Genomic DNA, 27,461 nt, shown 5'->3' on the forward strand with positions numbered 1-27,461 from the left:
AGTTTTGGGGCTAACCTCCGCGGGAAATTACTGCCCTTTATTCCACGGAATACTTTGGCCACCTCATGAGAAGAGAAGACTCCCTGGAAAAGACTCTGATGTTGGGAAAGATGGAGGGCACAAGGAGAAGGGGACGACAGAGGACGAGATGGTGGGACAGTGTTCTCGAAGCTACCAGCATGAGTTTGACTAAACTAAACAACAACAACAAATGCCACGGAGGAGATCTTGCTCTGGGGGAAAGGTGTCTGGTTATCATCTGCCTTTTGTTCCTGCCAGCCAGCCGGGCTCCCCCTCCCTCCCGTGGCTTCAGACATTGATCTGCTAACTCTCTGGCATTCGTCTCCCGACAGCCATCAGCTAATAAACTTTGGTCTGCAGAGTCCAAGGCCAGCCAACACTTCACTTTGGGTAATTTCTCCGAACGGGTCACCCGGGTGAAGAGCTCTCGCCTCAGCTGCAGCTGGAGAAGGTAAGGGGGAAACTGCCCCGATATGCCCAGGTGTGCCCACCTCGCCTCTTCCTGCCCCGCACCCTGAGACAGAGGGTGCGACAGGCAGATGTCCAACCAGTGCTGTTTTGCAACAGCGCAGGCCTGTTGAGTGCCTGCCAGGAATAGGATTGTAAAAGCCGAGGAGCCTCAGAGGGCACTTACTAAGGGGGTTGGTTTGGATGACCTTTGTAGCCCTTTCCAATTCTATGAAATATTGGAGTGAGCTTTCTGTTATAAGTGCATTTGACTTGGGAGTTTCCTTCGCAGCAGAGCTCGTGGAAAGGGATCTGGGATCCCTTTAAGAAAACTGCGGTGGAGAGTCTGTTTTTTAAGGATGCAGGTTCGTTTCGACGCTCGCCTGCCCTGCTCCCTTTTGATTTGTAGGGTTGAGCTGCGGCAGCAAAATGTTTCGTTTTACATAGGCGTTGATGTGGCATATTGGACGCACTTAGGCTTTCCGATGGTGGAGTCGAAATGGATTCTGCTTGCTCTTTTGATGTGTGATTTATGGAGCGATTCGATCAAATCTTGTCCTGTTTCTTTCCAAAGGTGGTTGGGGGGGGGATACTGAGGCAGAAGGGGGAAGGGGGCAAATAATGGGTGAGTGAATGGAGAGATTTGGACAATATAATTGGTGTTCTCTGTCGTCATACCCTCCCCACCGTCTGAAGTTTGGGATCAATATTTTCATCTGGTGTGATACTGATTATGTCGCCCCCTGCTGCCGTCGTTCAAATGAATGCTGCGACGATCATGTAAAGAATTGCATTGGTAAATTTGGCCATGGCAAACGGCAACCCAGAATAATGTTGGTGTTTCTGCAGAACCCAAACTGCAGCAGAACGGAAACATTGCTGTACACAGCAGATTCCGAGAGGAATGGGTGGAAATGAGCCCTTTCACATCCCTAAGGTAAAGGTAAAGGGACCCCTGACCATTAGGTCCAGTCGTGGCCGACTCTGGGGTTGCGGCGCTCATCTCGCTTTACTGGCCGAGGGAGCCGGCGTACAGCTTCCGGGTCATGTGGCCAGCATGACTAAGCCGCTTCTGGCGAACCAGAGCAGCGCACGGAAACGCCGTTTCCCTTCCCGCCAGAGCGGTACCTATTTATCTACTTGTACTGGTGCGCTTTCGAACTGCTAGGTTGGCAGGAGCAGGGACCGAGCAACGGGAGTTCACCCCGTTGCGGGGATTCGAACCGCCGACCTTCTGATCGGCAAGTCCTAGGCTCTGTGGTTTAACCCACAGTGCCACCCGCGTCCCTTTCACATCCTTTAGTGTTGTTAGCCGCCCTGAGCCCGGCTTTGGCTAGGGAGGGCGGGATATAAATAAAAATTTTTATTATTTATTATTATTATCCCTAGTAGTGTTCAAAATTCCCCAGGTACCAGGTGTGTTTTGCAACTGGTGGCAGGTCCAGTTGCAACTATGTGGAGATTTGTGTTGGCGGCCAGAGTTGGTGACCACAGTTAAAAAAAACCTCTGTCTTGGTCCATAGTTAATTTGCACAGTGGTGTAGCGTGGGTTGTCAGCACCCGGGGCAAGGCAAGTAATTTGCGCCCCCTAACCCCTAACCTGCCGCCGCTGCCAGCTTCTTCTTGCTGCTGCCTGGGCTGGTCTGGTGTGGTTCTCTCCTGCGCTCAGCGCTGCGCTGGGCGGTCGCTGCACTGTCCCTCCCCCAGATAGTCCCTCTCTCTCTCTCCGCACCGCACGCCTGGCACCCACCCCCTCCACAGTGGGCGGCGACCCGGCGGCTCGGATCGGATTCGCACAGCTAGCACTGCAGTGAGAGAGAGTGAGTGAGCCAGGTAGGGGCAGAGAGCTGCGAGTGCGAGCGCCCCCCCCCCAGATGTTGCGCCCGGTGCGGCCGGGCCCCCCTGCACCCCCCACGCTACGCCACTGAGTTTGCATTTCCAATGTGTGTGCTTCTCCTTATTGGATTCTGGGACAAGCAAATTGTTCTAAGAGCAAGCTGCATTCAAGCAATGCAGCTGAGATCATAGAATCGTAGAACTGCAACGTTGGAAGGGACCTTGAGGGGGAATAGACTTCCGTTGTGGCAAGCAAGACCTAGGTTTAAGTGGTGGCGCTGTGGTCTAAACCACTGAGCCTCTTGGGCTTGCCGATCGGAAGGTCGGCAGTTTGAATCCCTGCGATGGAGTGAGCTCCCGTTGCTCTGTCCCAGCTCCTGCCAACCTAGCAGTTCGAAAGCACGCTGGTGCAAGTAGATAAATAGGTATCACTGCAGCAGGAAGGTAAACGGCATTTCCATGCACTCTGGTTTCCGTCACGGTGTCCCGTTGCGCCAGAAGCGGTTTAGTCCCACTGGCTACATAATCCGGAAAACTGTCTGTGGACAAACGGCAGCTCCCTTGAAAGCAAGATGAGAGCCACAACCCCATAGTCACCTTTGACTGGACTTAACCATCCAGGGGTCCTTTACCTTTACCTTTTTTATATATACCTGAGTTTCTGACCTGGCAGCAACCCTATTTGAGGACTGCTTAAAAGTCGTGTGAGTCTCACAATCCTAAACAAAACTCAAGGCGTCACATTAGGAGTGGGAATCAGGAAGAGTTTCAGGTGTCCCCTCGCTCCCCCCCCCCTTAGGCAAATTAAAAAAATTGAACCCTATCCTAGAACTAGGTCCCGGGCCTTTTCAGTACTGGCCCTGACTTGGTGGAACGCTCTGCCACAAGAGACTAGGGCCCTGCGGGACTTGACATCTTTCCGCAAGGCCTGCAAGACGGAGCTGTTCTGCCTGGCCTTCGGTTTGGACTCAGTCTGACCCTTATGTTTTCCCTCCCCTTACGGTTTTGATCTATGGGCTACTATTAAAATGAGGCTGCATTTTAAATTACTGTATTTTTCACTCTATAAGACACACCAGACCACAAGACGCACCTAGTTTTTGGAGGATGAAAACAAGAAAAAAAATATTCTGAATCTTAGAAGCCAGAACCTCAAGAGGGATCGCTGTGCAGTGAAAGCAGCAATCCCTCTTGCTGTTCTGGCTTCTGGGATAGCTGCGCAGCCTGCATTCGCTCCATAAGACGCACACACATTTCCCCTTACTTTTTAGCAGGGGAAAACTGAGTCTTATAGAGCAAAAAATACAGTATATTTTAACCTGTATTTTAAATTGTTGTTTTTTCATTGTAATTTTACTGGTGTTAGCTGCCCTGAGCCCGGCTCTGGCCAGGGAGGGCGGGGTATAAATAAAATTTCATTATTATTATTACTCACTCCAAAAGGCAGGCTTCACATTTCATAATGAGTGTTGCTGGAGAGTTGGAAAACATTCTAAGATTTTGAACTGTTTCGACTGCCCCCGTTTCCCGGGAGAAGCCCCTGTTTCTCTGCTGCCTCTCTGAGATAGAACAATGGCCTTATTATGTCACGCGTCTTTGGGCCTTTTGGCCGATGCTGCAGAAGCAGTTTTGAAATGCACACGAGCACAAATGCTGCCGTCTGCCTCGCCTGGGTTTCTAGATGTGAGATATCTGAGAGGCAAGAGGGAGCGACCTTATGCGGACCATAGTTTCATCCAGCGCAGTGTCGGGTTGTTGTTTTTTGTAGTCAATTTTTTTGTTTATTAAGCTTTAAAACATTTGCATACGGTATATATTCCATATTCTAACTTCGTTATACATTTCTCTTTCACCTTTCCCTCCTTGCCTTTCTCAATCCCATTTTACTATTATTTTTTAAATTTGCATACCGCCCTATAAAAAACACCAGACACGTCTTTGACATCTGGTGGGAGGGTGCCACCACCGAGAAGGCCCTCTGCCTGGTTCCCTGTAACCTCACTTCTCACAGGGAGGGAAACGCCAGAAGGCCCTCAGAGCTGGACCTCAGTGTCCAGGGTGGATGATTGGGGTGGAGACGCTCCTTCAGGTATACTGGTCCAAGGCCATTTAGGGCTTTCAAGGCCAGCACCAACACTTTTAATTGTGCTCGGAAATGTACTGGGAGCCAATGGGGGTCTTTCAAGACCGGTGTTATGTGGTCTTGGCAGCCACTCCCAGTCACCAGTCTAGCTGCCGCATTCTGGATTAGTTGTAGTTTCCGGGTCAACCTTCAAAGGTAGCCCCACATAAAGCGCATTGCAGTAGTCCAAGTGAGAGATAACTAGAGCATGCACCACTCTGGCAAGACAGTCTGCTGGCAGGGAGGGTCTCATCCTGCGTACCAGATGGAGCTGGTAAACAGCTGCCCTGGACACAGATTTGACCTGTGCCTCCATGGACAGCTGTGAGTCCAGAATGACCCCCAGGCTGCGCACCTGGTCCTTCAGGGACACAGTTACCCCATTCAAGACCAGGGAGTCCTCCACACTCGCCCGCCTCCTGTCCCCCAAAACAGTCTTTCTGTCTTGTCAGGATTCAGCCTCAATCTGTTATCCTCCTTCCATCCTCCAATTTGGAGAGAGTTGGTTCTTGAGGTACCTAAGAAATATTCTTCTGTTTCATATATTATCAATATTTCAGACCCTGCTCGCGGTCTCATCTGATTACGATATTTTTTTCAGATATTCCAAAAAGGGCTTCTGTTCTTCCGTGCGGAGTCCTTCGTGTTGTTCTCTTACTTTTGCTGTTTGTTCCGCCAGTTCCTCACAGTCCATTTGCTTTAAAATCCATTATTCTACTGTTGGAGTATATCCTCTTCTTTCCTGTTCTGTGCATATAAGATTCTGCTGCTGTTGTTGCATGTGTAAATAAATGAAACATTTTGGGGGGGGGGGAGTGTCTGTCCAGAGCAGTGTTGATTGCCCTAGCCTGCAACAGCCTTCTGGGCAGTGGTGTAGCAAGGTCAGGTGGTACCCAGGGCGGAAAATTTCTTGTAACCACCCCCCCCCCATAGCTGTCAACTTTTCCCTTTTCCTATTTGGAATAAGGGAATTTCCCTTGAAAAAAGAGGAAAAGTTGACAGCTATGAACCCATAGTAAAAGCTATGGTTTTCCCAGTAGTGGCTGATCGCCGAAGAATGGATGCTTTTGAATTCTGGTGCTGGAGGAGACTCTTGAGAGTCCCCTGGACTGCAAGAAGATCAAACCTCTCCATTCTGAAGGAAATCAGCCCTGAGTGCTCACTGGAAGGACAGATCCTGAAGCTGAGGCTCCAAGACTTTGGCCACCTCATGAGAAGAGAAGACTCCCTGGAATAGACCCTGATGTTGGGAAAGATGGAGGGTGCAAGGAGAAGGGGACGACAGAGGACGAGATGGGGGGACAGTGTTCTCGAAGCTACCAGCATGAGTTTGACCAAACTGCGGGAGGCAGTGGAAGACAGGAGTGCCTGGTGTGCTCTGGTCCAGGGGGTCACGAAGAGGCGGACACGACTAAACGACTCAACAACATGAACCCACCCCCCTGAAATTATTTAAAGAAGGAAAAATAAGATATTTAAAGAGGAGGGGGTCTCCGCCAGTTGTTCCAGGAGATTCTGTGGACTGAACCTGGAACATGCAAATCTTGTGCTCTACCACCAAGCTAAAAACAAATCAAGACTCCAGTCCTCATTGTTCTGGGTGGAGGGTTAATTAAGAACCTCGGAAGCTGCCTCGCAGCCCAGTTTGACTCTCCAGGGACTCAAGCAGAGAAACAGCTTTCCCAGCCGCTCCTGCAGGTTCCTTTTAAGCAGAAATGGAAACAGATTGAACTTGGAACCCTCCCTGTGAAAAACACGTGCTTTGCTGGGCTCAGATCGCGGTGACTTTATAACCAGATCGTTGCTGAGATTAAATGCCCCATCGAACAGTCCTAAACTGGTAGCGGTTGCTTTTTTTTCTCCAAAGGGTAACGGTTACAACCCAGACTGACGCAGAAACCCGTTTAGACGGGGGTAGGCAACCTAAATGGGACGTGGGTGGCACTGTGGGTCAAACCACAGAGCCTAGGACTTGCCGATCAGAAGGTCGGCGGTTCGAATCCCCGCGACGGGGTGAGCTCCCATTGCTCGGTCCCTGCTCCTGCCAACCTAGCAGTTCGAAAACACGTCAAAGTGCAAGTAGATAAATAGGTACTGCTCCAGTGGGAAGGCAAACGACGTTTCCGTGCACTGCTCTGGTTCGCCAGAAGCGGCTCAGTCCTGCTGGCCACATGACCCGGAAGCTGCATGCCGGCTCCCTCGGCCAATAAAGCAAGATGAGCATTGCAACCCAGAGTCGGCCACGACTGGACCTAATGGTCAAGGGTCCCTTTACCTTTACCTTTAGGCAGCCTAAAGCCCAGGGGCCGGATGCAGCCCAATCACCTTCTCAGTTCCAGGAACCAGCGTGTTTTTACATGAGTAGAATGTGTCCTCTTATTCAAACTGCATCTCTGGGTTATTTGTGGGGCCTAGGAATTCGTTCATTTCTTTCCCGAAAATATAGTCATGTCCACCACATGGTCTGAGGGACGGTGGCCCGGCCCATGGCTGAAAAAGGTTGCTGACCCCTGCGTTTAGGAGCAAAGGAGGTTCTCATACCCTCCGACATTTCTCCGATGAAGCTAGGGACGTCTTATTCCATCATCATAATAGTAATAATAATAATTTTATTTTTTTTAATACCCTGTCCATCTGACTGGTTTGGGTTGCCCCAGCCACTCTGGGCAGCTTTGAACATACAGTGGTACCTCGGGTTACATACGCTTCAGGTTACATATGCTTCAGGTTACAGACGCTGCTAACCCAGAAATATTACCTCAGGTTAAGAACTTTGCTTCAGGATGAGAACAGAAATCATGCTCCAGCGGCAGCAGGAGGCCCCATTACCTAAAGTGGTGCTTCAGGTTAAGAACAGTTTCAGGTTAAGAACAGACCTCTGGAACGAATTAAGTACTTAACCTGAGGTACCACTGTATATATAAACAGAATAATATATTTTTTTTAAAAAACCCTTCCATGTACAGGGTTGCCAGCGGGGGCAGAGGAAGTGGTATCTTAATGGAATAAATAAATAACTCTGTTGTAGCAGAAGCAACAGGAAGTCCTGTGGCAAACATTAATTTTTTTGCTGACCAGTTGCAAAGGCATTATTTATTGAGTCTCTGTCCGTCTGTTTGTCTTTCTGAATCAATGCGCATGTCTGGGATGTGGTTAAGAGGGGAACAAACGAGGTCAGAGGCAACTGTCGTGCAGAAAACGAAACCCAGCAATGATTTCATGTTATCAGCATTGGCCATTCACAAAGCAGTTGCTGATAAGACAGGCGTCCTGGCCTCTGTACGCTTGTAAGCTGAGACAGGCATGCAGAGAGTCCTGGGTTCGGTTCCTGCCCGCAGCCCAGCAGCTGCCTGAAACTCCGGAGAGCGGATGCCAGTTTGTGTAGAGCTCGATGAATAATGATAAAAAGGTAAAGGGAACCCTGACCGTTAAGTCCAGTCGTGGCTGACTCTGGGGTTGCGGCGCTCATCTCGCTTTATTGGCAGAGGGAGCCGGCGTACAGCTTCCGGGTCATGTGGCCAGCAGGACTAAGCCGCTTCTGGTGAACCAGAGCAGCGCATGGAAACGCCATTTACCTTCCCACCGGAGCGGTACCTATTTATCTACTTGCACTTTGACGTGCTTTCTGTTATGTACTGATGTTCTCACCCTGGGCCAGCAGGGGGATACTGTAGATAGTTATGCAAATGAAGGATCGAAAAGTGATGTTCTGTGATTGGATAGTTTTAGAAAGTTGCAACAGTTACAATTGTTCTGGAGCTCTATATAAGCAGGCTGGCTGAGCTCCTCAGTTAGTTCTGTTCTGGCATCTGAATAAAGAAGAGCTGTTTGAAGAATTGCTGTGTCGTCTGATATGTTCACCCACACTTTCGAACTGCTAGGTTGGCAGGAGCAGGGACCGAGCAATGGGAGCTCACCCCGTCATTGCGGGGATTCGAACCGCCGACCTTCTGATCGGCAAGTCCTAAGCTCAATGGTTTAGACAACAGCGCCACCCGCGTCCCATCTGAATAATGAAACTCCTACAATATTCCTACAATTCCTTCATTGCAGGGGGTTGCTTGGGGGTCCAGCAATTCTATGCTGTTGATGATATATTTATTTATCCACATTCTTTCCCCTGACTGGGACTGAAGGCAGCTTTCAGATAAAATAAGAAATTTGTATGCCACCCTATGGCGTTTCTGTGCGCTGCTCTGGTTCGGCTTAGTCCTCCTGGCCACAAGACCCGGAAGCTGTACGCCGGCTCCCTCGGCCAATAAAGCGAGATGAGCGCCGCAACCCCAGAGTCAGCCACGACTGGACCTAACGGTCAGGGGTGCCTTTACCTTTACCTTTATGCCACCCTATATCCACAGGTCTCAGCATAAAATCACAAGATAAAAACACGAAATAATGAAAACGAGAACGAGACTGACCCAATAACACCCCCCCCCACACACACACACTTCACATGAACATGTTTAAAAGCAGTATGAGGTGTGAATCGACCAAAGGCCTGGTTAAAGAGGAATGTTTTTGCCTGGCCCATAAGGTGTATAATGAAGGCACCAGGCGAACGTCCCTGGGAAGAGCATACCAGAAACGGGGAGCCACTGCTGAAAAGGCCCTGTTCTTGCGTTGCCACCCTCTGGACCTCTCAAGGAAGAGGCACGTGAAGAAAGGCCTCAGAAGATGATCTCAGGGTCCGGGTAGGTTCATATGGAGAGCAAAGTCCTTGTTGCTGCTTTGGTGGAAAAAAGCAAACTTGCCTTGTCTGTTCAATGCACAGAGGAGAAGCAATGGCGGATGAGGTGTCTGCACCCTGCCGCTGCAGAGGAACGGCGTTTTTGGGAATGTGGCCTGATGAGGCCGAGCGAAGTTTGCTCAGGAATCTGTCCCTTGGCGTGGGCATCTGAGTTTTGCAACGGCAAGTTGCCGGGGGGGCAGGCACCTAGTGCGCCGTCAATGCCACCGTGAGGTGCGCTTGTCCCATGCGCCGTGGGCACCCAGCCATGCGGGGTACAATACTTGTTTTTAAAGGCCTTGCCAATAAGCCGGGACTGCGATAAGGGGCTATAAATAACCCGCGTCATGAGAGAGGTTCTTGCTCACAGCTTCCTGTAGAAGCAACGCAGATGGGTTTGCATTCTGTGTCTCTCCGGAAATGAGAGAGGGAGACGTTGGCGGGGTGTGTGTGTGTGCATGGGAGCCAAGAAGCCTTTGGTAGCCAGCAGCCAATGCCAGGGGAGTCGGCCTTTGCCTCTGCCCAACGGGATCCACTTGTTTCGGTGTCAAAAACTCTGCAGCTTCGGAGAGCCAAAAGACAAACAGTTCCGGCCCTTGTTCTTGTGGTTTAGTCGTTTAGTCATGTCCGCCTCTTCGTGACCCCATGGACCTAAGCATGCCAGGCACTTCTGTCTTCCACTGCCTCCCGCAGTTTGGTCAGACTCGTGTTGGTTTCTTTGAGAACACTGTCCCACCATCTCATCCTCTGTCGTCCCCTTCTCCTTGCGCCCTCCATCTTTCCCAACATCAGGGTCTTTTCCAGGGAGTCTTCTCTTCTCAGGAGGTGGCCAAAGTCTTGGAGCCTCAGCTTCAGGATCTGTCCTTCTGGTGAGCACTCAGGGCTGATTTCCTTCAGAATGGAGAGGTTTGATCTTCTTGCAATCCATGGGACTCTCAAGAGTCTCCTCCAGCACCAGAATTCAAAAGCATCCATTCTTCAGCGATCAGCCTTCTTGATGGTCCAGCTCTCACTTTCATACATCACTACTGGGAAAACCATAGCTTTCACTATACGGACCTTTGTCGGCAAGGTGATGTCTCTGCTTTTTAAGATGCTGTCTAGGTTTGTCATTGCTTTTCTCCCAAGAAGCAGGCGTCTTTTAATTTTGTGGCTACTGTCACCATCTGCAGTGAGTTCTGGCCCTAGCGTTGGGCAAAGGGAGACGGCCGCTTTAGTGGGCAGATCTTGAAAGGCCCAGAGGGCTGGATGGGATATTGGTAAGAATCAGAGCTGAGGGACTCAGAAGGTTAATTATAGCTGGAAGAGATTACTGTAATCGGAAATTGAAGCTCCTTGCATCAAGTCTTGCTCAAAAAGAAATAGCTGAGCGACCAGCAACCATTCTTAATAAAAGCATAGCAAAGCTGTTGGTGTGAGCTCTGTGACACACTGGGCAATAGATATAGGTCACAACATAGATTTTAACCTCTGGGGAAAACTCTGGAAAAGTGACTTGAAGTTCACAGCATGTTATTCTTTGAAGGCGAACTACTTGAAAATGATTCACAGATGGAATTTAACTCCGAGTAGGCTTGCAAAGGAGGGACATGGGTGGCACTGTGGGTTAAACCACAGAGCCTAGGGCTTGCCGATCAGAAGGTCGGCGGTTCGAATCCCCGCGATGGGGTGAGCTCCCGTTGCTCAGTCCCTGCTCCTGCCAACCTAGCAGTTCGAAAGCATGTCAAAGTGCAAGTAGATAAATAGGTACCACTCCGGCGGGAAGGTAAACAGCATTTCCGTGCGCTGCTCTGGTTTTGCCAGAAGCGGCTTAGTCCTGCTGGCCACATGACCCGGAAGCTGTATGCCGGCTCCCTCGGCCAGTAAAGCGAGATGAGCACCGCAACCCCAGAGTCGGTCACAATTGGACTTAATGGTCAGGGGTCCCTTTACCTTTACCTTTTTAGGCTTGCAAAATGCATAAGACTGAATGAGATAAGCACTGGAGATGCAAAGATGCTGAAGGAATGTTCTTTCACATGTCATGGACTTTTAAAAGGGTAAAAGAGTATTGGGAAATAATTTATAATGAATTGGGGGGAAAATGTTTAAAAGTACTCCCCCCCCCCCAAAAAAAAACCAGAGTCCTTTCTGTTGGGGATAATTCAGACTGAAATTCCCAGGTGTCCAAAAAAAAAAAGAAGGTTATTTATGTTACTGCAGCCCGGGTTTTGTTAGCCCAAAAATGGAAAACGAGTGAGGTCCCAACCAAAGTATTCTGGCAACTTAAGTTGACAGAATATGTGCAGCTTGCAGACTTATAGAAGAAGAGAACAAGAAGAGAATAAGAGAACATTTAGAGAAGATTGGAAAACATTTATTGAATATATAGGGGGGGGGTTGTATACACTTGAAACTGTTGGCAGCCTTAAGATAAATTCAACAGTGTAAATAAGGATGTAATAATGGGAAACCGAATTGTATAGTTTTTGTAAAATATGCAGGAGTTTATGGTATGCAAAATGAACCATGGAAAGAGAAGAAGGAAACTCATTGATATCTCAAGGATGTAAAAATTAGCACGTTAAGTTGTGGAACAAAATTTAATTAAAAAATTATATACATAGGTTTGAGCAGGATGCCGCCAAACCATGGTTTAATAATGAGCAAACCATGGTTTGGTGTCACAAGCGAGCCAGGCCTGTACGTGAATATTTGACCTTTTTTAAACTGTAAGGTCTTCAGGGCAGAGAGCCCTCCAAACTACCAGGCACATGTAGGGAACATATTTACTGAATGTTCTAAGAATGAGCAGAGTCACACCGGGACCACTTAGTTATTGCAACCCCTGAGATAAGGGGATTAGAGGATAAAGAACTTCTGCGTTGTTTTTCTGAGAGAGATTCAGAGGCCTGGTAATTGCAGGTCAAAGCTGCGACTGAGCTCAGGGTTGGGAGTCCAAGCAGACGCGAGATTTGGTGAAAAGGAAAAAGCGTGCCGCACACACACACACATGGCACACACATCAGTTCCCATCCGGGCAGAAACAAGGCCCTGGTTGTTTCCCAGAGACAATTCCCAGCCTCGCAGCCCTCCCCGCGGCCATGTCCTCACTTCCTTTCCAAGAAATCCGGAGATCTGGTGTCAGCACAATCTAACCCTCTCGCTGAACAGACATTGCCCCGTCCGGATCATCGGGAGAGATGTGAATGCAATCGCTCTCCGGTGACATGTCAGCAGCTCTCGGTGCCAGATTAGGCGAACGAGGGATCTGTGGGTTTTTTTGCTGATGTGCTGTCCAAAGATCAACTCGTGTTCAGGATCAGATAGGGCGGGAGGGGGAGAAGAGGAGCGTTTGGAGTCAAAGTGTTATGTACTGAGTTGAATAGGATCCAAACTGCAGCAGTCTGATTGGTCCTAGAACAATAGGATCCAAAAGGCAGCAGTCTGATTGGTCCTAGGACAATAGGATTCAGAATGCAGCAGTCTGATTGGTCCTAGAACAATGCAGCAGTATGATTGGTTGGCAGGAACCACCCAATCATGCTCCAGATAGAAGTGAATCCACAACCTGATTGGCTTACAGTAGAATTCCGGAATTAGCCAATCATGTGCAGCCCGTTGTGTAAATAATGTATATAAAGCAGATACCCTGAGGGGACTTTCATTCATTCCTCCTCACCACTATGAGCTGAATAAAGAGCATGAAATCACTTTGCGACTCTGAGTATATTTCACAAAGGGTGAGGTCTGCCTGGGGGAATCCCTGGCTAGCCAAACGAGGTTGCCTCGCTCAAGGACTGCTGACTGGGGAGGGCAGAGGAAATGTGTGCGCCACCGTCTGAAGGGACAAGAGGAAGCCCACCAGATCTTTCTTTCTTTCTTTCTCTCTCTCTCTCTCTCTCCAACAGGACAAGGCCTAGAGCCAAAAATGTTTCTGTGTGGAAGGCAGAGGCATCCGAAACTGACTGCAAAACGACCAGCAGGAAACAGTGTTCTCGACACTGCGGGAAACCATTCAAGTCCCGTTCACAATCTGCATTTATAACACTACAATACAGCTTTAAATAGCCATCCTGTCTTCCCCCAAAGGATTCTGGGAACTGTGGTGAAATATTCTCGGAGCATAGCTGTCAACGTTTCCCTTTTTTTTAAGGGAAATTCCCATATTCCAAATAGGATTCCTCGCGGGAAAAGTTGACAGCTATGACTCGGAGTCCTGTAGTGATTTCATGCTCTTAATTGCAGCTTGTAAAACAGTGATTTTGTTGCCCCCACAAACCTCAGGCTGTTATATACATTACAGTGGTACTTCAGGTTAAGTACTTAATTCGTTCCGGAGATCCGTTCATAACCTGAAACTGTTCTTAACCTGAAGCACCACTTTAGCTAATGGGGCCTCCTCCTCCTGCCGCCGCCACCGCCGCGCGATTTCTGTTCTCATCCTGAAGCAAAGTTCTTAACCTGAAGCACTATTTCTGGGTTAGCGGAGTCTGTAACCTGAAACGTATGTAACCTGAAGTGTATGTAACCTGAGGTACCACTGTATTTACACAATGAGTCCCGTCTGATTGGCTGATTCTGCTTCCCTCCTGGAGCCTGATTGGTCTTCTCCTGCAAGCCAATCAGTTTTTGCATTTTAGGATCCTACTTACCTATTGATCTAGGATCCAAGGTTAGTACATAACATGTGGTCTGTTAAAGGGGCTGAGAGTTGGCTAGGACTATCCTATTCCATACCCTCCGATCATTTCTCCAATGAAAATATAGGGACGTCCCATTCCATAATACTGATTTTGCTATTTATTCCCCACCTATCTTACTGGGTTGCCCCAGCCACTCTGGGCAGCTTCCAACATATATAAAAGGTAAAGGGACCCCTGACCATTAGGTCCAGTCGTGGCTGACTCTGGGGTTGCAGCGCTCATCTCGGTTTATCGGCCAAGGGAGCTGGCGTACAGCTTCCGGGTTGTGTGGCCAGCATGACTAAGCTGCTTCTGGCGAACCAGAGCAGCGCACGGAAACGCCGTTTACCTTCCCGCCGGAGCGGTACCTATTTATCTACTTGCACTTTGACGTGCTTTCGAACTGCTAGGTTGGCAGGAGCAGGGACCGAGCAATGGGAGCTCACCCCGTCGCGGGGATTCGAACCACCGACCTTCTGATCGGCAAGTCCTAGGCTCTATGGTTTAACTCACAGCGCCACCCGCATCAGAAAGAAGCAAACCAGGAATATTTTAGGGAGCAGGCTAGCAGGCGGGGCCCATGACTTACATCACAGGAGCCTACACACCACAAAATACTGTTGCTGTATGTAGGTTTTATTTTATTTGTTTTTTATCTTATATTTTGGAAATGTACATCCAGGTTTTCTTCCCTTTAAATTTTTTGGGGCCCCCAAGAGAGTGGGGCCCTAAGATATAGCTTGTTTAGCTTATACGTAAATCCAGCACTGCCCTTAACTCTGCTGTTTGACTGCGGAACGGTCTCCCCTCAGGAAGATGGCGAACTATCCTTCCTTGCAGGTTTTTAAGCAGAAGTTGGGTGGCCGTCTGGCATGGATGCTTTAGGTGAGATTCCTGCATCTCAAGGGGTTGGGATAGAGGACCTCTGGGGGTCCCATCCAACTCTACGATTCTTCGATTCCTTTGCCAGCAGGGATAAAGTACTTATGGCGCCGTCAGGGACTGTGAATCCCCCATTAGATTTTTAACAGGGTTCTCAGCTCCTCAATTGGCTACAGTTCCCAGGATTCGCATGGACAAGAAGCCATGATAAATTAGGCAGCTTTGAAACAAAAACCCAGCATGCGCTTGTCATGTGAATGCGCTTGCAATCTCACCAGCTGGGGCCGGTTTACGGGGCGGGGGGGAGAGATAATCTTTATCAGGGACCCTCACATCTTCCTACCATCCAGCTGATAAGCAGGGGATAGGTCTTGGGCTATGATAGGAATTTTATGGTCTTAGATATATGGTAATGTTCGTAAGTGTACCAACCAAGCACATACATAGATCAGCACAGGAAGACCGACCTGGAACCATTTTGATTCCTAAACTGAGCAAATGTTTTCTCTGCAAGGTCAAAGTGGGAAACCTCCCCATTGTCTCCTTCCTCACAAATCCTGTCTTAAGGGCACATTTAAGATATGACTAGGGTGTGAGCCTGTGACCTGGCCCAGGAACTAAGTATTTATCATTACAAAAGACTGGCCAGGCTACCCAGGAAATCCAATCAAGTAACCTGCCAGACAGGAGATAAACAAGGACAGGAGAAAAACAACATTCAAATTTCTGTTGTAGACCGCCTTTTCTGTGATGTAGGTGTGATGTATCTGGGGGGTGGTCTTAGGTTACACCCCTTCTGTGATGTATGTATGATGTTTCTGGGGGTGGTCTTGATCTAAAAGGTAAAGGTACCCCTGCCCGTACGGGCCAGTCGTCTCCGACTCTAGCGTTGTGCACCCATCTCACTTAAGAGGCCGGGGGCCAGCGCTGTCCGGAGACACTTCCAGGTCACGTGGCCAGCGTGACGAAGCTGCTCTGGCGAGCCAGCACCAGCGCAGCGCACAGAAACGCCGTTTACCTTCCCGCTATAAAGCAGTACCTATTTCTACTTGCACGTAGGGGTGCTTTTGAACTGCTAGGTGGGCAGGAGCTGGGACCGAAAGACGGGAGCTCACCCCGCCGTGGGTGGCAATTTCAAAAGTCTTTATAAGGCCTTGCACATCATTTTTCTGGGTCCCTCCTCTCTCCTGCAGGTGAGGGGAGCACCCTGTTGCAACAGATCCATAAAGGCCAAGCCTACAGGCTGCTGTTTTGCTCCAAGTAATCCTGGTTGGTGTCTTTGTTTTTTGTCCAAGCGAGCCCTCGGATTTTTCCGTTAACAGGGGGAAAAGATAATCTTTATCGGGGACCCTCACGTCTTCCTACCGTCTGGCTGATTAGCAGGAGATAGTTCTTGGGCCATGTAAGATTAAGCAGGGGAGAAACAGCAGCCCAAGGATATAGATAACTGCACATTTCTCAACGGAAAAGGGGGTGGAGGGGGGGAGAGTACGATTCTTGGAGACTCTGCATCCTGACCGGAGAATGTGCAGATTGCCTGGAGCATGCAGGAAATGCAAGGTCAGGGATGAGTTGGAGGACAGACACTCTGAGTCTCCCTCTTTTCCAGGACAGTCCCGGATTCACAGAAGCCATCCCGTGTTATGTACTGAGTTGAATAGGATCCAAAAGGCAGCAGTCTGATTGGTCCTAGAACAATAGGATTCAGAATGCAGCAGTCTGATGGGTCCTAGAACAATGCAGCAGTATGATTGGTTGGCAGGAACCACCCAATCATGCTCCAGATATAAGTGAATCCACAACCTGATTGGCTTACAGTAGAATTCCAGAATTAGCCGATTTGAAAGTCCCTCTTTTCCTTAGGATGTCCCTATTTTTCTTGGAATGTCCCTGTCCTCAAACAATAAGGCCTTCCCCCAAAGCATCCTGGGAAACGTAGTTTCTTAAGAACGTCAAGAGAGGCTCGTAGACCCCTATTCCCCTTGGGAAACGACAATCCACAGAGTGGTTTAAACCCCTCTTCTGCAACAATTGCAGACCCTCCAAGTTTCCCTATTTTCCAGGGACATCTCTGATTTAGAGAAGCCGTCCCAGTTTCTGATTTGATCCAAAAATGTCCCGCTTTTCCCTAGGATGCCCCTATTTTCCTTGGAGAAATGTTGGAGGTGATGGAGTTATCGGACCCCCAAGGGAAGTTTTATTTTAATGTTTAATGTTTTATTATGTTTTTATATATGCTGGAAGCTTTCTTAAACCAAGACGTGCTTTCCCATAGCAGCGGGGTAAAGGTAAAGGGACCCCTGACCATTAGGTCCAGTCGTGGCCGACTCTGGGGTTGCGGCGCTCATCTTGCTTTATTGGCCGAGGGAGCCAGCGTACAGCTTCCGGGTCATGTGGCCAGCAGGACTAAGCCGCTTCTGGCGAACCAGAGCAGCGCACGGAAACGCCGTTTACCTTCCCACTGGAGTGGTACCTATTTATCTACTTGCACTTTGACGTGCTTTTGAACTGCTAGGTTGGCGGGAGTAGGGACTGAGCAACAGGAGCTCACCCCGTCATCGCGGGGATTCAAACTGCCGACCTTCTGATCGGCAAGCCCTAGGCTCTGTGGTTTAACCCACAGCGTCAACCCCTGGAATAGGATGTCCCTATTTTCCTCGCAGAAATCTCAGGTGTGCTCACGTTTCAATTGCCTCCCTTTCCCTCTCCCTGCCCAGAGCCACCATGTGGCCCCGGGGGCTTTAGCTAGAAGGGAATATGGCCCTCATTCTGCTAAGGGTTTCACACCCCTCCTTTAGGGAGACTTGAGGCTGGATCTGTGCCTTCCCACCTTTACGCCACACCTGTCTGCAGGGCTAACAACCTGCCTGCTAGACTTGGGCAGGCAAAACTGCAGCTGTTTGTTTGAGGTTGTTGGGTTGTGTTTTTTTGCTTTTTGCTGGGTCGAGCGTGAGGTGCCGCTCTGAGCTTGTGTGCAGTCGCGACGTCAGAACCGCCCAGGGGTGCCAGCAGCGAACGGGCCGTGCCAAGTTGGCACGGGGAGGGTTTGTACAGTATGCTCCTCCAGAATTGGATTACAAAGGAGCTTGTCCGCTAAGTGATCGGCACAGCTGTTCAAAGAATATTAGTTACTGTAAAGGCTTTTTTTCTCTCCGGCCTAAGAGAACATGGAGAGGGAGCCTTCGCGAGGTAGAAACACAAAAGTTGATCGCTAGGCAGCCTCTTGTCCCCCACGGGATAGAGATCCATCAAGGGGCAAGAGGTGGAACGAATGCCTTTTGGCCTCTGCTGTTTATTTAAAACTTTGCACCGGTCAAGACGGCCTATTCAAGGCTGATCAAGCAGGACAGTCCCAGGGAGGGGGAGCTGGCAGACCGAGGGCGGGGAAAGGAAGAGGGAGGGAAGAGCAGGATTTGATCTGGGCTCGGACTTTGGCAAAGGCCAGTCCTCTGCAGCTAGGCCTCAGTTATCCCCCTGTGAAATGGGAGCACACCCAGAGAACGACCTGAAAATATTCACAGATGGTATTTAACTCCAAGTATACCTGCTAAGGGGACACGGGTGGCGCTGTGGAGCCTAGGACTTGCCAATCAGAAGGTCGGCGGTTCGAATCCCCGCGACGGGGTGAGCTCCCGTTGCTCCGTCCCAGCTCCTGCCAACCTAGCAGTTCAAAAGCACCTCAAAATGCAAGTAGATAAATAGGTACCGCTCTGGCAGGAAGGTAAACGGTGTTTCCATGTGCTGCTCTGGTTCGCCAGAAGTGGCTTAGTCATGCTGGCCACATGACCCAGAAGCTGTACGCCGGCTCCCTTGGCCAGTAAAGCGAGATGAGCCATGACCGGACCTAACTTTATCAGCAGGGGGCCGGTCCACTGTCCCTCAGACCTTGTGGGGGGCCGGACTATATTTTGGAGGGGTTGGAATGAACAAATTCCTATGCCCCACATTTTGGACTCACCGCTGTCCATGGAGGAGCGGGTCAATTCTGTGCGCAGGGCAGCTGTCTCCCAGCTCCATCTGGTATGCAGGATGAGACCCTACCTGCCCACAGACTGTGTGGCCAAAGTAGTGCATGCTCTGGTTATCTCCCGCTTGGACTACTGCAATGTGCTGTATGTGGGGCTACCTTTGAAGGTGACCCGGAAACTACAACTAATCCAGAATGCGGCAGCTAGACTGGGGACTGGGAGCAGCCGCTGAGACCATATAACACCCAAAAGACTTCCATTGGCTCCCAGGACGTTTCTGAGCACAATTCAAAGTGTTGGTGCTGAACTTTAAAGCCCTAAACAGCCTTGGACCAGTATACCTGAAGGAGCGTCTCCATCCCCATCGTCCAGTCCGAACACTGAGGTCCAGCTCTGAGGGCCTCCTGGCAGTTCCCTCCCTGCGAGAAGTGTGTTTACAAGGGGACCAGGCAGAGGGCCTTCTCGGTGGTGGCACCCTCCCATCAGATGTCAAGGAAATAAACAACTGTCTGACTTTTAGAAGACATCTGAAGACAGCCCTGTTTAGGGAAGTTTTAATGCTTGATGTTTTAACACTTAATAATAATAATATTCTGTTGGGAGCCGCCCAGAGTGGCTTGGGAAACCCAGCCAGATGGGCGGAGTTTAAATATATTATTATTATTATTATTATTATTATTATTATTATTATTATTACTACTTGTGAGCTCCCCACAAGCACCCAACTCACCACTGTAACTTGGTCAGAGATCCATGCTCAGTCTGCCAAGCAGCCATTAACCAGAGAACCACCTACATCTGCATTTCCCAAATTCCTCTCCCACATGGGACCGATTGAAAATTGCTTTTGGCCTTAGGGGACCACTTAGCAAATTCTCTCTGCCTGGTACTGCCTGGTGCTGAGTGCTATATGGTTTTTAATTGCATTTCAATTGCTTCTCCTTTCCTCTCCGTCACCTCTGATCTCTGCAGCTCACCTCGCAGGTGGGCTGCAGAGATCGTACAACAGCCTGCCGTTCCGTCGCAAGACGGAAAAGAAAGAAAAAATTAATATAGAAATAATAAGCAATGATGTTTAAGTGGACGGACAAGGGGATGGCATAAACCTCTTTCGTTCTTTAAGGGAAGATGTCGCTGTTATGTAAGGAGCTGGAATCGATCAAACGATAGCTGGCGAATAACGGGAAAGGAAAAAAAGTAAAAAAATCAAAAAGTTCATAATTGAATATAAGGAATGGGATGTGAATTAGAAATGAATATGGTATGTCGTATGGGCGCTGCGGGTTAAACCACAGAGCCTAGGACTTGCCGATCAGAAGGTCAGCGGTTCGAATCCCCACGATGGGGTGAGCTCCTGTTGCTCGGTCCCTGCTCCTGCCAACCTAGCAGTTCGAAAGCATGTCAAAGTGCAAGTAGATAAATAGGTACCGCTCCAGCAGGAAGGTAAACGGCGTTTCCGTGCGCTGCTCTGGTTCGCCAGAAGCGGCTTAGTCCTGCTGGCAACATGACCTGGAAGCTGTACGCCGGCTCCCTCGGCCAGTAAAGCGAGATGAGCGCCGCAACCCCAGAGTCGGCCACGACTGGACCTCATGGTCAGGGGTCCTTTAACTTATGGTATGTCGAGCAGCAATGGGGGAAAGGTTGGAACCATTAAGGACAAACAGCAGAAAGTCAATTCTTTGGGGGGAAATGCATTAATCTGTTGCAATTTGGCACTGATTTGTTAAAAATCTGGAAAACAAATATTATTTGGCAAAACAAAGGGGGGGAAAGACCTTGAGGTCTCAGATTTCAGCGGCTCCCTCCTCACATCTTGTGTGCCATTCTAAATAATAGTGACGGTGTCCCCCAGGTTTTGCACCCAGTGAGACCAAACTGGTTCCGCTCCCTGAAATCTGCCTCTCCACAAAACAAGCCATGGTCCACCTGAGTGATGCTTGTGGATGGCTGTGGTCCATAGGCCACAGTTTGGGACTCCCTGATCAAGACCGAACTTCTGTATTCATAAAACTACCTCTGGCTACCAGATCCTGGGGCCCAGAGAACGACTGTGTGTGTGTGTTCTCTTCCCAGAGGGATCTAGTTGCTTCTTGGGAGAAAAGCAGTGACAAACCTAGACAGCATCTTAAAAAGCAGAGACATCACCTTGCCGACAAAGGTCTGTATAGTGAAAGCCATGGTTTTCCCAGTAGTGATGTATGGAAGTGAGAGATGGACCATAAAGAAGGCTGATCGCCGAAGAATGGATGCTTTTGAATTCTGGTGCTGGAGGAGACTCTTGAGAGTCCCATGGGCTGCAAGAAGAACAAACCTCTCCATCCGGAAGGAAATCAGCCCTGAGAGCTTACTGGAAGGACAGATCCTGAAGCTGAGGCTCCAATACTTTGGCCACCTCATAAGAAGAGAAGACTCCCTGGAAAAGACCCTGATGTTGGGAAAGATGGAGGGCACAAGGAGAAGGGGACGACGGAGGACGAGATGGTTGGACAGTGTTCTCGAAGATACAAACATGAGTCTGACCAAACTGCAGGAGGCAGTGGAAGACAGGAGGGCCTGGTGTGCTCTGGTCCAGGGGGTCACGAAGAGGCGGACATGACTAAACGACTCAACAACAAAAGAGTGCCACCTGGCTAGCTTCGTTGGTTAGAGCATAGTGCTACTGGTAACATCAAGGTTGCAGGTTCGATTCCCATATGGGCATTGCTTAATATTCCTGCATTCCGGCCCAACTCTACAATTCTGCGATTCGAAACTCGGTCTCCTCTGTTTTGCAGTGCCGTTCTCATGACCAAATCACTTCTGCAACCGAATAACACATAAAAATGGTGTTCACAGTGTATCTAGTGCAACGCTCTATTTCAAAATAGGTGTCGTATCTCAAGGTATATACACAAAGTATCAAATGTGCTGACAGTAATAATAATGCAACAAAACAACACCACCACAAACTGGCTTTTAAGTATAAAACCAAATTTACTAGAATAGTAGCTAGAATAGAGATAGACTTGCAACTATTCAAGCAACAAAGGTGTCATGTACAAAACAAAGCCTGGAGATACTGTAAACATGGAGTGGATAACATGTACAATTGTATCTTAACAAGGTACATGTGCAATAAATGTTATACAGACTGCATAAATGAACCGTTCAACAAGTAGCGTAAGTCCAATCACAGAACGGCAAACCCAGCAATGGCAAGGGTAGCACACTGGAGAATGTGAAAAAGTTTCTCAAAGCTGTTTTTCAAAGATTGAACTGGATGAGATGTTCTTCAACGGGTCTTGAGTTGGAAACACAAAGCTGTATGCATGGATCAGTCACAGGAAGGCAAATCAAAGCCACCCCCCTGGTGAGAATAACGCGAGTGGGCAAAAGGAGACCTGTTCGAGTGGCGCTGTGGGTTAAACCACAGAGCCTAGGACTTGCCGATCAGAAGGTCGGCGGTTCGAATCTCCGCGGCGGGGTGAGCTCCCGTTGCTCGGTCCCTGCTCCTGCCAACCTAGCAGTTCAAAAGCACGTCAAAGTGCAAGTAGATAAATAGGTACCACTCCGGCGGGAAGGTAAAAGGCGTTTCCATGTGCGGCTCTGTTTCGCCAGAAGCGGCTTAGTCCTGCTGGTCACATGACCCGGAAGCTGTACGCCGGCTCCCTCGGCCAATAAAGCGAGATGAGCGCCGCAACCCCAGAGACGTCCACGACTGGACCTATTGGTCAGGGGTCACTTTACCTTTACCTTTTTCTGCGGATATATTACAGGTTTTGCTACACGCTTCATCAGTCAATGGATTACTGAATGGTATGAGAAGAGAAGACTCCCTGGAAAAGACCCTGATGTTGGGAAAGATGGAGGGCACAAGGAGAAGGGGACGACAGAGGACGAGATGGTGGGACAGTGTTCTCAAGCTACCAGCATGAGTTTGACCAAACTGCGGGAGGCAGTGGAAGACAGGAGTGCCTGGCGTGCTCTGGTCCAGGGGGTCACGAAGAGGCGGACACGACTAAATGACTAAACAACAACAACAGTTCATGTAAAATATGCAGAGATGGATGGCATGCAGAATGAACCGTGGGACGAGAAGAAGGGAAATCAATTGATTTAAGGTTGTTTGGATGAATATTTTGAAATGTAAATTAGAAAAAAATTATAATAAATATTTAAAAAAAAAGAAAGTTTCCTCGCGGGGAGAATCCGACCACATTTTTTATTTTTATTTAATAACAAGCGAGCAAACCAACCAACAACAACAACAACAGGGCGCGCGTGCATTTTTGCACTTGGGGCTGGCCGCCCTCTGCGCGCGCTCAGAGGCACGGCCAGCCAGGCGCCCCCCCCCCCCTCGCGGGGAGAATCCGACCACATTTTTATTTTTTATTTCATAACAAGCAAGCAAGCAAACCAACCAACCAACCAACAACAAGGCGCGCGCGCGTTTTTGCGCTTGGGGCTGCCGCGCTCTGCGCGCGCTCAGAGGCACACCAGCCAGGCGCCCTCCCCCTCGCGGGGAGAATCCGACCACATTTTTTATTTTAATTTTTATTTTATCACAAGCAAGCAAGCAAACCAACCAACAACAACGAGGCGCGCGCGCGTTTTTGCGCTTGGGGCTGGCCGCGCTCTGCGCGCGCTCAGAGGCACGGCTGCTCCTGCGCCTTTCCCCGTCGCTCTCGATGATCCACAGGCTCCGCTCCTCCCTCTCGGCCCCGGAGGAGGGGGAGGCGCAGGCGGGAGGGAGGGAAGGAGGGAAAGCGAAGCGAGAGCGCCTCTGCCCGCCTCCTCGCGGCTCCTCCTTCCCGGGGCCGCCCCGTCTCCCTCCACCCTGACCCGGAGCTCCGGCGAACTCCGGAGCCGACGGAAGGCGCCTCGGAGAAGCGGCGGAGACGCGCGCGCCGGAGCAGCAGGTCTGAATGCGGGCAGGGAGGGGGCTGGCGGGGGGGGGGGCTGGCGGGGGGCTGGGGGGGAGAGACGGAGGGTCCCCCCTCCCTGGGGAAAAGGGGCAGTGCCCAAGCAGCGCGCTCTGGAAGCGACGGCGCCCCAGGGCTGTGCATCAGCCGGCGTCGGGCGCTCCCTCCCCAAACGCCAGCTGGGCATCAGCGTTGGCACAGCCCACAATGCTAGATCTGAAGCAAGGATTCGTGGGGGGGGTTTTTTTGGGGGGGGGTTGCGCCGCCGCCGCCGCCGCCGCCGCCCATCTCTCTTCCATGGGCACATCTGGGCAAAGGGGGCACGGCGATGGGCGCAGCGGACCCGGGCGGGGAAGGTTGTCAGAAGTGAGTCAGGAAAAGAAGGAGGGTGGTTTTTTGGGGGAGGGGGTATCGCGCCTGGGGGGGGGCGCCTGGGGGCACGGGAGCCAACCTCAAGGCGCCGAGGTCCCTTGACTCCCCCGGTAAAATATTTGAGGGAGCGGGCTCCACGAAGTTGATGGGCATTGCCATTCAAATGGTGTGCAGGCGCCATGTCTTGTGATTATGCGGGGCACGGCTTACCTGGGCAAACATACACCCCCCCCCCGATATTTTATTCAAGTTGGCACCCCTGCCAGGGGGTGCCTCTTGGCTGGTGGGCAACGCCGGCTCAGTGCCAAAGCTGAACTAGGACGAAGAAGGGGCGCTTGGTTTGGTAGAAATTGGGTACCACCCGGTAAGGGGCACCCAGAGGGCATCCAGACAGAGCAGGCGAAGAGCTGGAAGAGACCCCCCCCCACAAACACTCACAAAGGGCACCAGTGGCATCAGGTGGGCACTGGCAGCTTTGAGGCAAGAGGGCGGGTGTTGGTAGCGAATGGGCCTTATTGTAGGGCAGGCACAGTTTAGGGCACACTCAGAGAGAGAGAGAGAAAAGGCCCCAATCGAGACTGGGAAGGGGCACCTAGAGGCCATCAGGACCGCCCTACATCCTGGGACATAACGGCTTGTTCTCTGTGTGGGGAAGTTGGCAGTGCCAGAGCTGTGCGCGGGGAGGGAGGGAGGAAGAAGGCAGGCTGGATTTTGCTGTTCCAAGAGACACGGCCTTGTGAGTAGTTGGCAGCGAGGTGGTTCGGCAGTGCCCAGTTGGCAGGGTATCTTTTTGGGGGAGGGCAGGGGCCTGTAGCACCACAGCTCAGCCCTGGGGGCGAGGCCACTGGGCAAAGAGGAGCAGGAGCCCCTAAGCGTGGGGCCGTTATTCCGCCACGTGGAAGTCGCCAGACAACCGAGGCAGAAGGGATAATAGATGGGCCCAGGATTCGCCTGGCAGTGCCCGGTTTGGGGGGCAAGCTGCAGCAAGGCCGGGGCATGCCCGGCCGTGCCAAAGATACTGCTCTGGGGAAAGGGACACGTGGGTGGTGTTTGTGGGGGCGGGAGAGCCTACCCACCCCCCAGTTGGCAGGGCTGATTCGTCGGCAACAACCACGGTCGCCAACTTTCCCTTGCAGCTGGCCTTGTGGTGCCTGGAAAAAGAACTGGTCAAACTGCCAACCGAATAGGCTTCTGCCTGCCTAAGCTGGGCTCTCTTCTCCCTGCCTCTTCCCATTTGGCGGTGTTGCCAACTCTTTTTTTGGTGCCCCTTCGGCCCTCCCCCTACGCCTTTAAGAGCTGCCCGTGCTGCAAAAGGAGGGAAAGTGTGTGTGTGTGTGTGTGTGTCCTCGTTTCCTTTGTAACACATGTGCCACAAAAGGCGCAGGAGCAGGGGCCAGGAAATGAAGTTGGCAACCCTATAACGGGGGTTGCCAAACTGTTGAGCTCCGGCGCGCTGTTTCGGTTTTGATTTGTGTTTGTTTGAAAGGTTCTGTTACGGCTTTCAGAAATCGCTGGGTCTCGATTCCTCGTGTTATTGATTATCTTATGTTACTGATCATATTGCACAATTAGAGCCTATTGGATTATGTGGCTTTCTGACTGTGTTGCCGTACACTTTTAGAAAAGGGGGACGTCATTAGTAGTAAAGGTAAAGGTAAAGGGACCCCTGATGGTTAGGTCCAGTCATGGCCGACTCTGGGGTTGCGGCGCTCATCTCGCTTTATTGGCCGAAGGAGTCGGAGTACAGCTTCCGGGTCATGTGGCCAGCAGGACTAAGCCACTTCTGGCGAACCAGAGCAGCGCACCGAAACGCCGTTTACCTTCTCGCCAGAGTGGTACCTATTTATCTACTTGCACTTTGACGTGCTTTCGAACTGCTAGGTTGGCAGGAGCAGGGACCGAGCAACGGGAGCTCACCCCGTGGCGGAGATTCAAACCGCCGACCTTCTGATCAGCAAGTCCTAGGCTCTGTGGTTTAACCCATAGCGCCACCCGCGTAACAGGCACTTTCGGCAGGTCGAGTCTTCGTCCTGCCCCCCCTTTCCTTGCAAGGACTTCGGGGTAGTTTTTAAGTAGTTCTGCCTCCCTCGGACCCTGACCTGGATCACAACGGCCCTTTGAGGTAGGCTAAGCACAGAGATGGGACACGGGTGGCGCTGTGGTTAAACCACAGACCCCGAGATCATCTTCTGAGGCCCTCCTTCGTGTGCCTCCTCCTCGAGAGGTCCGGAGGGTGGCAACACGAGAACGGGGCCTTCTCTGCAGTGGCTCCCTGTTTGTGGGATGCTCTCCCCAGGAAAGTTCGCCTAGCGCCTTCATTACACACCTTTAGGCACCAGGGAAAAGCGTTCCTTTTTAACCAGGCCTTTGGTCGATCTGTTTGACATCCTATACCCTTTTAAAATGTGGCTCTTTTCTGGTGTGTGTGTGTGTTATTGGATTGTTGTTTTTATTCTGATTATACATGTTGTGATCTTGTCTGTGAACTGCCCCGAGACCTCCTGGTATAGGTTAGTATATAAACTCAATTAATAATAATAATAATAATACCATTAATTTTTGTTAGGGCAGAAGTCAAAGTCCATCCGTTAGGCCAGGCTCTCTCAACCTGTGGGTCCCTAGATCTTGTTGAACTACAACTCCCATCACCCCTAGCTAGCAAGGCCAGAGCTCAGGGACAATGGGAGTTGTAGTCCAACAACATCTGGAGACCCACAGGTTGAGAATCGCTGTGTTAGGCTGTATCTGACTAAACATACTCAGAGTAGACCTGTGCTTTAGGCTGGGCACATCTAAAGCATGCAAGGACCTCCTGGGAACTGTAGTTTGACCGCCACAGTGCTACAATTCCCAGCACCAAACTTCAGTTACCAGTATTCTTTTTTTTTTTTTTTGCGGGGACAGGGGCAGAAATGTGCTTTATAGTGTCCGTGCAGCGGTTTGTCAAATACAAACCAGTGTCTGACTGCCAGAAGCTCATAAGGGTTTCAGCAAAGAGAGCTCCCCTCGTCGTCTGCTTATGCCTTATGAGGAACGGTCGAAGGAGCTGGGTACTTTTAGCCCAGAGAGGAGCTAGAATCAAAAAGTGTAGAGAGGGGTCCCCAGCGGTCATCTAGTCCAACCCTCTGCAATGTGAGAATCTCTGCTCAAGCATCCCCGACACGTGACCTCCAAGGAAGGAGAGCCCTTTTAACTTTTTTTTTCTTTTCATTTTCCCCCCAAAATTATTAGTTTTCACAATATTATAAACAAACAAGCACACAAGACAAACAAACATATTATTGAAAATTACACTTATTAACTTTGTTAAGTGACTTCCTCGCTTCCCCTTGGTTGAATTTCATTGCATCTCCTTTTAACGCTTTTCCAAATCCCAGTTTTTATGAAATTTAACTTAAACATTAACATCCTTAGATCTTGACCTTATGGAATTAAACATATTAATTCATCACTTAACGTAAATAAAATCCTAAGCCCATTAGGTACCTGCAAGCTATTTTCAGTTCGTTTAACTTAACAAAT

At 50.1% G+C, this 27,461-nt stretch overlaps 1 protein-coding gene across 2 annotated transcripts in view; it reads left to right on the top strand.

Annotated features, from left to right (window-relative positions):
- Positions 1-409: 409 nt before the first annotated feature.
- CERS4 (ceramide synthase 4) overlaps positions 410-27,461 on the top strand; it is a 102,854-nt gene continuing 75,802 nt past the window's right edge. The window contains exon 1 of one of the 2 annotated variants that reach the window (XM_083594778.1): positions 410-472. The gene's annotated coding sequence lies outside the window, so the exon portion shown is untranslated. Of the gene's footprint in view, positions 473-22,944; positions 23,565-27,461 lie in introns of those variants that run through there. The other variant, XM_083594777.1, reaches the window with a different exon arrangement.

Source organism: Podarcis filfolensis (genome assembly GCF_964270895.1).
Source record: "Podarcis filfolensis genome assembly, chromosome: 18".
NCBI classification, from domain to species: domain Eukaryota; kingdom Metazoa; phylum Chordata; class Lepidosauria; order Squamata; family Lacertidae; genus Podarcis; species Podarcis filfolensis.